Genomic DNA, 11512 nt, shown 5'->3' on the forward strand with positions numbered 1-11512 from the left:
ATAACCTATATGGAATCTAAACATTGCCAGTCATTATAATCACTTGTGACCACTGTGCTGAGCACACACGGCTCCTCCAAATCAATTTACTATCCAAATATCAGTTTAGATATTCAAATATATATAATATCTAATAATGTGTTATTTTATGTATACTGCATTAGATATAATATGAGCATGAGTGCATAACTACAATTTAAGCTGAAAATGCACAGTGAGCACAAAGTCAGCTGTACATGAAAATACCTGCTCTGTACTACACTGGTTCTTTTCCAGTGTTTCAGATTGTTCATTGATAAACTTTGACCATTGGCTAGAAAGGCAGAAAAAATACTGAACAATACAGACCAGAAGGTGATGCACACATTACAACCAGAGTGAATATAACCAGGCTGCTGAAAAGGCAAAAAGAAGTGGCATCGATGTTGAACCTGCAGTTGGGTTCCTCACAGCTGGGAGGACAGAAATCAGCAGTGGCTCTCCATAGGTGTCCACCTCAGAGGTGCTGAATTGTCCCCTGCACACCAAAGGTAAAGGAAACACAGGCTCCTGAACGTGGTTGTTATGAATTTCATCTCAGATATCCAAAATAGCTGGACTGAGCCCTTCCAGCTCTGCCTTCTCCCCATTTGTGCCTCTCTCATAAACCTGAATAAAGTTTGAGACAAAGTACATAGAGCAGAAATGTGGAATTGAGCAGAGAAAAGGTGAAAGAGTAAATATCCTAAAGCATCCAAACTACATGTCTGGTGAGAAGGGAGAGGACAGGGGGACAAGTGATAAGGGATAGAGCAAGGAAAAAGGACTGGGATCAGGGAATGGAGTGTTTGGAGACTGTGGTTTTCACCAGTCCATTATGTGTTACAGGAACTACACAACAGAGGGGCATTAGGCTGGAACATTGTCCAGAGCTGTACTAAACTAATTTATAAAAGATCAAATCACTGACTGCAATACTGAGACCAGACTGCCTGGAAAACTGTGCAGCACACAGATGTGGCTCTGGGCAGTCCTATAACCTTCACAGAGGGGTCCCAACCAAAGGGGGCTTCAGTTAGCACTGTTAAACTCCTGCCAGCCTCACAATCTTTCCAGACACCACGAATAATGCTAAAAACAACACATGAGGATGATGGGACAAGCTGAAAATGAGCACCACACTTCAATAGCATGTTCTCATAACAATGGGCACAGCTACTTAAAAGCACCAATCATGCCTACATGCATTGGCCAGAAGGAACAATATTGCTTGGGACATATTTTCTTTTTTGTAAATTTAAAATTAGAAAAATGAGTCTGATTGCAGTGGAAGACCAAGAAACAACAGGATTGCAGGACTGCATTAGGCCTTGCCCAACCATAAGTGATATTCATAAGGGTCACAACCTCCACAGAAACAAAAATCAAATACTCTTGCCTCATGTGCTGCTGCTTCTTCCACCCTCACCTCTTCTGTCCCTGCTTTCTCCCCACCTTCCTTCTTTCATCCATACCCCAAGCATTCTGCATAAAAGGGAACACAATAGAGCCTGTTTGCATTTGTTCACTCTCACTGGCATTTAATTCTCTACTCACTTTGTTCAAAAGCTCAGCTCCCAAACAGACCCTGGAAGTAATTTTGCAGGGGTTTTGTGCTCTGATGGCAATGACAGCCTGCTCATATTGTTGCCTGTATCCTATGCCTACCTATTTTTAATCCTTTTAAATCATGATTTAGCTTATTGAGCACCAAAAAGGGTTAACCTTTGCTGCTGTATGTGCAAAAAAGCTACAGCAAATCATGGCAGACGACTTTCTCTTTGAGAATTTCCAAAATAGCTATGTACAATTGCCTGCTATTATTTCAACTCATTTATCAGCTGCAGACACCCACTTACTCTTCTGGAGTTCCCTGAATCACATCTAGTGCTTTAACAAAGCAGAGATACAAAATTTACAATTCTCCAGACACTTTCTACAGTAACTTTTTAAAGCAAAAAACGCACACTAATGGCAGTTCAGCCACTTCACCACGTAAATGCAGTCTGGGATGTTTTACAAACAAGGAGCACACAGCTCCTGTGCTACCCACACACTTCATGACCATTTCTAAGATGTCCATCCCATTCAGTGTGAAAAATGGCCTGGCACTACATTGCTGTCTGCCAGAAGAAGAAAACAATCCAGCAGAAATACAGCTATTTTCTTTTTCATAGTGGTCCTCCAAATTAGCATTAATGAAGAAATCCGACTTCTCAAAATCCTTAGTTTCCTCCAAGTTAAAAATCAAATAATACTGTCAGCTTGTGGAAAATAATTTGATCATGGGGCTGAGTTCATAGGCACAGCAGAACATCAGCATGATGATAAACTCATGAAAAATGAAGGTTTATCACTACCTCTGGAAGGCACTTAGTATAAACCATGGGTAACAGTTTATTATTGATACTGACTGTCTGAGTGGAGCCTGCCATGCTGCTGCCCTGATGGCTGAAAGCACAGCACAGCCTCAGAAGCTGACTGGAAGCAGTTCAAATCCCACTGTAGAGATGAGGAGCTATTCAGTAAAGGATTTCAAATATTTCAAGTCTAGTCTCAACTTGGTATCAGAAGGAATGGAAATGTCAATGGCTTATTCCTTTCCCAACAGAAATCAAGTGAAAAAGGAGGGATTTGGTCTAAACATCTAAGACAGATGTATGTAAGCAGCTGAGCAGCCCTTAGGAAGGAAAGAAAAAGTGCATTAGAGGTCTGAATGGCTTTGCATGGTATTAGACGCTCTCCCCAACAAGGCTTTAGCATCTTCCTGGGCTCCCAAAACAACCCAAATCCCCTGTTCTCCTTCATTCCTCTGAAGCTTTGCTTTTGCCAGGAAACAAAACTTAGAGGGAACAAATTTCCAGGCCACAGTGTGGGGAGCTATTCTGGTTCTATTTAACCATCTCGGGAAAAACTCACAGACTAAAGCCGCTGCACTTGGCAGCAAGATTCCAAACTTCACTTCCCTCAGCCCTAAACCTGCTTGGTTCATTAATGTTTTGCCTTCTGTGTTATTCAACCTACGTCCCTTTCTGCTGGTATGGAAAGAAGATCCCTGGAAGGCTGTCTTTCCTTGACAACATAATTTCTTGCTCTTGGTGACACATGCAGTAATTAATCTCTGACAGTTCCTCACTGGGGAAAATCTGACTGCTCTACTGAGGGTCCCACTCACAAAAATCACTCCTCAGTCTTTCCAAAACGTATTCTTGTATTCTTCTTCCACAAGGCAAGTGCCAAGTGGGAATACCATAAAAAAGCCAGTCCCTACACAGACAAGGAGCCCTCCTGGTTTACCCATGGCATGCTCTACTTTCTCCCTAATTACAGTTTTATTTTCAAAAGCCCTTGCCCACCAACTCACTCTCTCTGACACACTTATTGCTGGTTATAAGAAAGCGAAGCACACAGCACATTAAACCTCTCCAAACCTTTACCTCTGCTAACTAAACAAGAAACCCCAGCACTGCTTGGACACATGTTAGTCCCCTGCGACCCAAATGGGAGAGCTGGAGGATGTACATTCTGAAACAGACACTCAGTGCTTGGCCTGCCACCACCACAAAGGAGCCTGAAGGTCACTTTTCCTTTTTGTTGGACTCAGACTCCAATTCCAATTCCCTAGCATCCAAGTTTGTTGTATTCATTCTCCCTGAAGTGAGAGCTCTGCAACCTGCCCTGTGCACACCTCTAGGAGCTACGGCTCTGAGAATCTGCTGGCACCTAGGAAGAACCAAATCCTGCAGAACTTACTTAGGACACAAGAGCTCACAGAACACATTTATATTTACATACATTCCTGTGCAGGAAGCTGATGGAGATCTACCTCTCAAGACACTGATATTTGTCTCAGAATTCCAGGCAGAAAAAGAACTGCTGGCACCAACTGCGTCCAGTGCGTATCCAGACCCAGACGCAATCACCTCCAAGTTTGACTTGAGAAGAGCTAACTTGTTCTGTCAGCTGTTGTGTTAGACCATGGGCTAAGGCAGATTTAAAAAAAAGAAAAAAAAGCCACACAACAAAATCAATCTAAGTACAACACTTCGATTCAGCAGAATGAGTAACAAAGAAAAAAAATTTACCGGAGAGCAAGGCTGGTTGCCTGTGGGGAGAATATCTTAAAATCTACGGTAAAGTCATAGTTGGCAAAATTCAATAGATCTGGTAAACATCAAAGATAAAATTCAGCAGAATAATTCCACCAAGCACCATTAAAAGAAAAATGGGACCAGCAGGGTTACCAGTGAAAAACAATGCCAGGCCTAATAGCACTGATCTACCAGAAGCAATTTATTATGACACCAGAAATAGCTATTTTCACAGTGGATGCTTGAAATGAAAACTTTAAAGCTTCTTTAAGTCTTGAGCTATAGCAAAGTATTCAACCAGCCAGCCAAAATAGCTGAAGGGAAATAGGAAGGCCACATGTGGAACTAATTACTCATGTAGAGGCTATGACAAAGAACATTTCTCCAGACTTTTCATGGGGGCTTCACTTTCAGGAAGTAACTCTAATTACTGTTCAAGTCTCGGCAGCCTGCATGCCGCTGACAGTTCCAAGAAAAAATGAACCTATTTGCCCTTTTCTTGGTCTGAAATGCCAAAATAGAAAAGCGCAACTAGAGTCATTAAAAAGAAAGAAAATAAGCACTGGCTTATTACACTAGCTTCCTGAGCAGAATCCTTTTTATAAATTCTGTTTTTCAGCCTTCACAAAAGAGCAAATTCTGCATCTACATTAACTCGCTCTCTGTTGGCTGCAGTGAAACTGTACATCTTGACTTTTTACAGCTTTTCCATACTGGGGCCCACTTCCTGCCCAGTTGAAGAAAAAAATCTGGCCTGAAGATGAAATGACTGCTTAACATTACACTAAAACATCTGGTACCATTTTATACACAGACCCATGTCTGAGAGCAGGCAATTCTAGCGGTCTCACCAGCGGCACAGTGCATACCCAAACCTCCCCAGGGTGACATCATCCCATATATGGACTCTCAGGCCCAGCCCTCCCCCTTTTCCTGGTCCTAAATTCATTGCCAGATCCCCAGTCTGCTGCAAATGTGCCACGTCAAGACTGGAAATCACAGCACTTCAGTGTGTTTCAGTGAGTGCTGCAGAGTGTGAGCGAGAGCCGAGCACAACCCGTGATGCAGGAAGGCAGTTTTTCCCCGAGACTAAAAGAGGATTTAAAATAAATAAATAGACGCGTCCGGAGATCCTGCTCCGTCGCCCCAGTGTTCAGACTACCTGTTCAGGACAATGCTGTTGTACAGTAGTCTGCACATTGGTTAGACTGGGCAAGGGAAAGCGGCGGCGTGGACTATTGGGGACGCAAGTTGCTCTTGCCAAGGAGAAGACACTCATTGCTCCTTTCAGATCTCATATCCAGTATTTTTCTTCACAGGTTTTGCACACTAGGGAATAAGAAACGCTAAGGGACACTGTGAAAAAGGAGGACTGCAGAATAAAGCGGGGAAGACATTCTGGTAAGGCCTGCTTTGGAAGAACACCTGGCCTATGACCTGGCGAACCTAGGTGACTCCCCTCCCCCCTTCCTCCAGTCATCACTGCAAGAAAGATGGAGCTCTGATGGTGCACTAAAAGCCATGCAAGAAATGAGAGAGGTATATTGCCTAGAGGTACACTGCCTAGAGAAGTGTACAGCAGTAAAGCTAAAGTCGGTCATTTCTTTTTTACTATTTTTTTTAAATTTAAAATAAAGCTTTATTCCCCAACAAACTAAAAAGGTAAATTTAATTTTTTTTTACTAGAAGCTTTCAGTATAAATATTTAAGAAGTATATATTTTTTTTTCTTAGGCTTGCTAGAAGTATGTATTCTGAATAGCTCCTGTTGTGATCTATGATCTGAAGATCAATTTTTTTAAAATTATTTTTGCTTAAAGTAATAAAATACTAGAAAAGAATGCATGAATAATATTTTATATTATTGTAAAATATATTATATCACCTCTGGGAAAACTGTACTTAGCTTTTTATATGCAGTTGAAACTTCTTTGCAAGTAACTTATGCTAGATGTGCTAATGAAAACTGGGAGGGAAACCATAGAAAAACTGACTACTCCATACTAGACTTCTGCCCTGTAGAATATAATATCTTTGATTGTCAGGAAAAATTACCTTTTAAAGTTCAGGATGTGATGGAAAATAAATCACTCAATAAATAAAAGGGAAGAAAGAGCTTTCCAACCCGATACCTGGCTGGATCTTGCATGGGAATGATCAGGACCGATCGATTGTTGCCGCTCTCATGTGCACTTTGAATCGCTGATAATTCTTCTACCATTCAAAATGATAAGTTACTTTGTCCTGAATCCCACTGATAAAAATGGAATTTGTAAACCAATGCAGAAGTTTGCTTTGGTGAATTTCCAGCTGTCCTGGTAGGGGAAAAAAACCCTGAGGCTGAATGAAATCCCCACGGACAAAATAATACAAAAAGTCTGGGCTGCAATTTGATACCAGCCGAACTCCAGAGTCAGCTCCCCTAAAGTTAACAGTAGTAACAAACTACTGCAACCGGAAAAAAATCCCACCTATATGGTGCTCCTTATTGCCGGGAAGGCTTGGAATAGCTGTACTGTAAAAAGAATTAGCATAAATATGCAGCCATTAGTATTGCAACCAGCCGACTTTGCAGAAGGTGTGCTGTATTTTAGACAGCCTTCATGCTATACTTTCTTTATTTAAAAAATCTGTATATTTGTATATTATGCTGACCTTTTCCATTGCTCCTTCAATAATCAATAGAGGAGCTTTTGGGGAGGACTGGTCATGTAGTGTTGGTGTAATGGTGCCTGGACTGGCTGCCTTAAAGCTTACAGAGGAAGGACTAACACTGTCATTTCCCTCTGCCTCCCAGCAAAACTTTTCTTTTGACCAAAAACCTCTTTTTTTAATGTATATATACACTTGTAAGTTATTCAGCCTCTCTTCGGTTCATTTTGCAGAAGATTATTTTTAGGATTAACTTAGTGGGGTTTAATCCATTATAGTATGAGTAGATGGAATTTTTGTTCTCATTCTGCTTTAAAGTGGAGTTACAACACACATATAATCGTGGTTATTAAGAGAAAATCTGAAGCAATAGGAAGAAATTAAAGGAATGGAACTAGAGTCACACTGGCATTAATATTTCTCAATCTTTAGTATGATTGCTGTCTTAAGCATCACAAATCTGAAAACTTTTTCTTAGATTTTGCTTAAGCAGTAGAAAAATGTTTCCAAATCTCGTTAAGAAACTCGCTCAGTTTTGCTTTCAAGGGGAATATGATCATTTGCAAATTTTTTTTGTCTCTAATGCTTACTTGCAAAGCTATTTTTTGTTTTTTAATTCTGATCTAGAAATTAAGGAAGGAAATACTATTATCCAGGGAATAATAGGGTCTCCATGAAAATAGTTGCAGATAGCCTATGTTAACTTTTGCTAAATAAGCAAGGACGATGGAAACATATGGAACGAGTGTTTCTCTTATCTCTAGTCCACTATTTGCATTAATCTTTATTTTAAATGACCTTTCTGGGTTTAGGAAGTGATTCCCCTCCCATACACCCATGACTCTTCAAAGTTACATTTTTAGACTGTAAGGCTGAGATCGAGGAGGCCCCCTTGGCATGGGGCTTGGAAAGGAGGCGGGAGGGAAATGCAGAGTGCAAAGCAGCAGATATGGAAAGAAAGGCTGTATTGTTAGCAATGAATAAGGAAGTATATCGACCTCAGCTCAGTAATCAAAACATTTTCAAAGTGAATTAAATGATTCTGCGGTTCTTAAAACACTGCCGGTTTAGTTGAAACAATTTCTAGTTGATCATAGTCACAGAGAAGAGATTTCAATAGTTATAAAACAAGATGCTTTAAACAGGCATGTCAACAAACACAAACAGGCCGCATATAAATATTTCAAAAGAAAAAAAAAACAAAAAACAAAATACCACCAAATATTACTTTTTGTAATGAATAAAAAAAAGAAATTAGCAGGACCCAATGCATACTAATCATGGCGAGAGTTCTCTAAAGCCAGGACAATACCAGTGCTTAAGCCTGTTGTATGAACTGATACATATTACCATAAAATGCACATTGAAGCCAGTAGGAGGATTTAAAATAGGTGAGTGTTTCAATACAATAGACTTCCTTTCATCTTTAGGGAGCGTATTTTATTTAAGTGCACTAAAAAAAAAATTAAATAGGGAAGAGGAAGAAAATATTTCAAACCTTTTCTAACTATTCCTTTAATGTTAAAAATCAAAGGAAAAGAGAGAGAAGGGTGGGGGAAAGACAGCTAACTTTACAGCAATAAATATAGATCAAATAAGTATCCAAATGTGAAAAAAACTAGTTACTTTTTTAAAAGCCCATGTCATTTGCCATCTTTCTGCCTTGTCATTAAGCTGCATGCTGTCTCCTGTATGAGCCTTGCCAGTGCTATTTAGTGCATCTGTATTTTCAGAGCATGAAGACACTGCCACCCGCCCCACGCTCCTTGCCCCCCTTCCTGTACTATCACTGTGCCTCCAGACCACACAAGTATCATTTCTAGATGGAAATATTATAACCAAAATAGCAAAATACCTGCATAAAAATTCCAGGCTTCGACACAGAATGCTCATCATAAACTTTCAATCAAAATCTGTTAAGCAGATTCGAAAATGAAAAGCCCTAAACTTTAATGCGTTGGGTTTTTTAAATAAGATATTTAATCAAGAGCACAACTTTACTTTTACTTGTAAAAGGCTTTGTTTCCTGAACTGTACTTTATTTAGGGGAAAAAAAAATCTTAATTGAAATACTATTAAGGGTCAGGTTTAAACCTACAAAAAGACAGGAAATGCCAGAGTTAAGAATGAAACTTTCCTGAATTATTCTACTGTAGTCCTGTACTGCATTTTACACAGCATTGCAAAGCAGTATCTAAAAATAACAACCTTCCCTTAAATAAAGAGTCCTGATTACTACTGGAGGGAATTCATATCTCAATTCAGTTTCCAAGGTACCAATATTTAAAGTCAGGTCCTTAACATAAGTTTCTGTAAATATAGTATTGGCAATCATGAAATTATGAATTTTTTTTTGTTGTTATGAGTATTCTAAAATATTCTCAAGTTTTTTACTGACTTAGTAGGTCAACCAGACACAGCACACAAAAATGTTAAGCCCTTTAAGCAAGTTAACTACAATTTCAAGGAATTTCAGGTTTTAACTAAAAATCAAGTGCAGATATTCATCTAGTCATGTCTAGCAGCACCCAGTGAATTAACTGAAGGGAAAACAAACTTGCCTCTGCCGAGATGTAAAGTTTTTGCTGATTCTTTGATGAATTCTCCTTGTGTACAGTTATTAGAAAGACGGCACAAAGTTTCCACTTACGATTTTCCTCCCAGTACAACCTCCCTGACAGTTTTTAACTGAAGACCTATTTTAAAAAATCCATACTTCTGCTGTTCCAATATTTTGTACTATAGGTTGCCAACAATTTTGACTGTACAATTCTGTTATTTCAAGAAGCATCCATAACACAAAGTCAGACCTAATTTTCTTCCAGATGAAAGATTTTTCATTTCTTTAGCAACTAAATGCAGGAGTTAAATCTGATTAAATCTATGAAACAATCAGTGTATTATATCTATTTTAAAAATACTTCTTCTAATTTTCCACTTCTGTTTTTCTTCAAAATGGCAAAGCAGGCAGGAAGAAATGGCAAGTTAAAGCATACCCTTAAAATTTTACTTTTAGCTATAAAAAATTAAGTAAGCATTTTATAAAGACAGAGTATTTAATGCATTGAAATTAATTTTTCATCTCTGAATTAGTTAGCCATTTTTTGTGGTTGATTCATTTATTTAAGACATCTTATTCCACCTTGTTAAGTTCAAGGAAAATTTCATTCATATAATTGATAAACTTAAATTGTATAGTCAATTTGTATATTAACAGAAACGCATATTATTCTTTACAGCAAAATTATTAGAGACAGAACACCTGAATAATTACATATTGACTTATTATTAGTTTAATATAAAACCTCAGCACTATCCCCACCTTTAATCTCTGGTAATTTATAATCAGTTTTCAGGCTGGATTTAAAATTGTATTCTGAATGGGGTATGTTTGAGAAGGGTTTGAAAGCACAACTTTGTTGCTTACCTATGGTGGCACTAGCGAGCAACAGAGATTCAAGAACACCATTACAAACCAGAAACATTTAATCTGTAGAGAAAATTAATACAATTATTCTTTTCCCCCTTTAAGGTTCCAGTGGGTTTTATATCTTCTGAAACAAAACCCCAGAAATGTTGTAAATGTCACTGTGAAGTTGGATTACAGTCACTGTGTGTAGGGACAGGGTATAGAGAAAATTCAGCAAAGCAGCACATCTCATGATGTGAAATAATGCTATTTGCATGCTTTTGATTTCTACTATAGTCTGTATTTGACTGAAAAAAACTTACTGAAGTTTTAAGAAGTTAATTTATTTTGTCAGAAAGTACAGATTTTGAGACAAAGCAAAATTTAAATAACATGCAAACCAAAATACTAAAAGGAATATAATACATGTACAGCTATCACATATTAGCAAAATCGATCCAAAATGCAATCAGTTTTCTTTCCAGCACATTCCCTATAATGGGGTTAATGTGCAAGTTGCAGCCTCCATTTATACAGAAGGATTTTTATTTTTAACATCCCAGATTATTGTACTTATCTACTCCTAGAAAATATGCACTGTATAAACATATCCTTTATCTTGAACTTCAGTATTTCTGTGCTTCCATGAAGAGTAAAAACATCTGGTTAAATTACTATGTGTGAGTACAACGTGCAGGCAAAACCCTGCACGAATCGCATATAAAATAAACCACGGCTTCGGTTCTTTTTGCTTTTCCAAATGTTCAGCGTGAGCAGTCTGTTGAAATCGCATCCCTGATATGTGTCAGCACAATGATAACTCATGTACCAAGCTTCTTTTCTGAATAAAATCAAGTTCTGTTCTTGTTCAGCAGCTGCCAATGTTTTAAAGTTGAATTCTGTTATGTGTGTTCCCCCCACCAAACGCCCCCCAAAGTGGACTGGCACAAAGTGTTGCACAGCAGCGGCGATGGCTCCAAGGGACTGGCTGGACGGAGTTGTCATGTGTCTGCCTGTCTACACTTGCTGTGCAGAACATCCTCTCACCTGTACAGCAGGCACAGACAGGCAGTCGCATGACAACCCAGCCTGAGGGACAGCCGCCAGTGGGACCCCGCTCTGAGAGCCCAGAGCGTCTGCAGCACCACCTCCAGCCAGGAGTCCTCTGGACCTCACACGGCCGCTCAGTCACCAAGCCCAGAGTCAAAGCAGCACTGCCTGTCAAGTACAATAAAACCCACTGCTGAAATTCTTACTGTGCTTCCTATAGTACTCTTTTCCTAGCTGTTCTCAGGAGCTCGCTAACAGTAAGTTGGATTTACCCGCGGCCCTGCGGCACCTCC

General features: G+C 39.2%; 1 protein-coding gene and 1 long non-coding RNA gene across 2 annotated transcripts in view; one reads left to right on the plus strand and one right to left on the minus strand.

Moving 5' to 3' along the window:
• DNM3 (dynamin 3) overlaps window positions 1-11512 on the minus strand; it is a 155096-nt gene that overhangs the window by 106626 nt on the left and 36958 nt on the right. The gene's annotated exons all lie outside the window — the stretch shown is intronic.
• On the plus strand, window positions 5054-11043 carry LOC115948526. Its single transcript, XR_004082344.1, has 2 exons — window positions 5054-5128; window positions 5429-11043. It is a non-coding gene; the product is annotated as an uncharacterized LOC115948526 (long non-coding RNA).

The sequence above is a fragment of the Geospiza fortis genome, unplaced genomic scaffold (assembly GCF_000277835.1).
Source record: "Geospiza fortis unplaced genomic scaffold, GeoFor_1.0 scaffold5, whole genome shotgun sequence".
In the NCBI taxonomy this organism is placed as follows: domain Eukaryota; kingdom Metazoa; phylum Chordata; class Aves; order Passeriformes; family Thraupidae; genus Geospiza; species Geospiza fortis.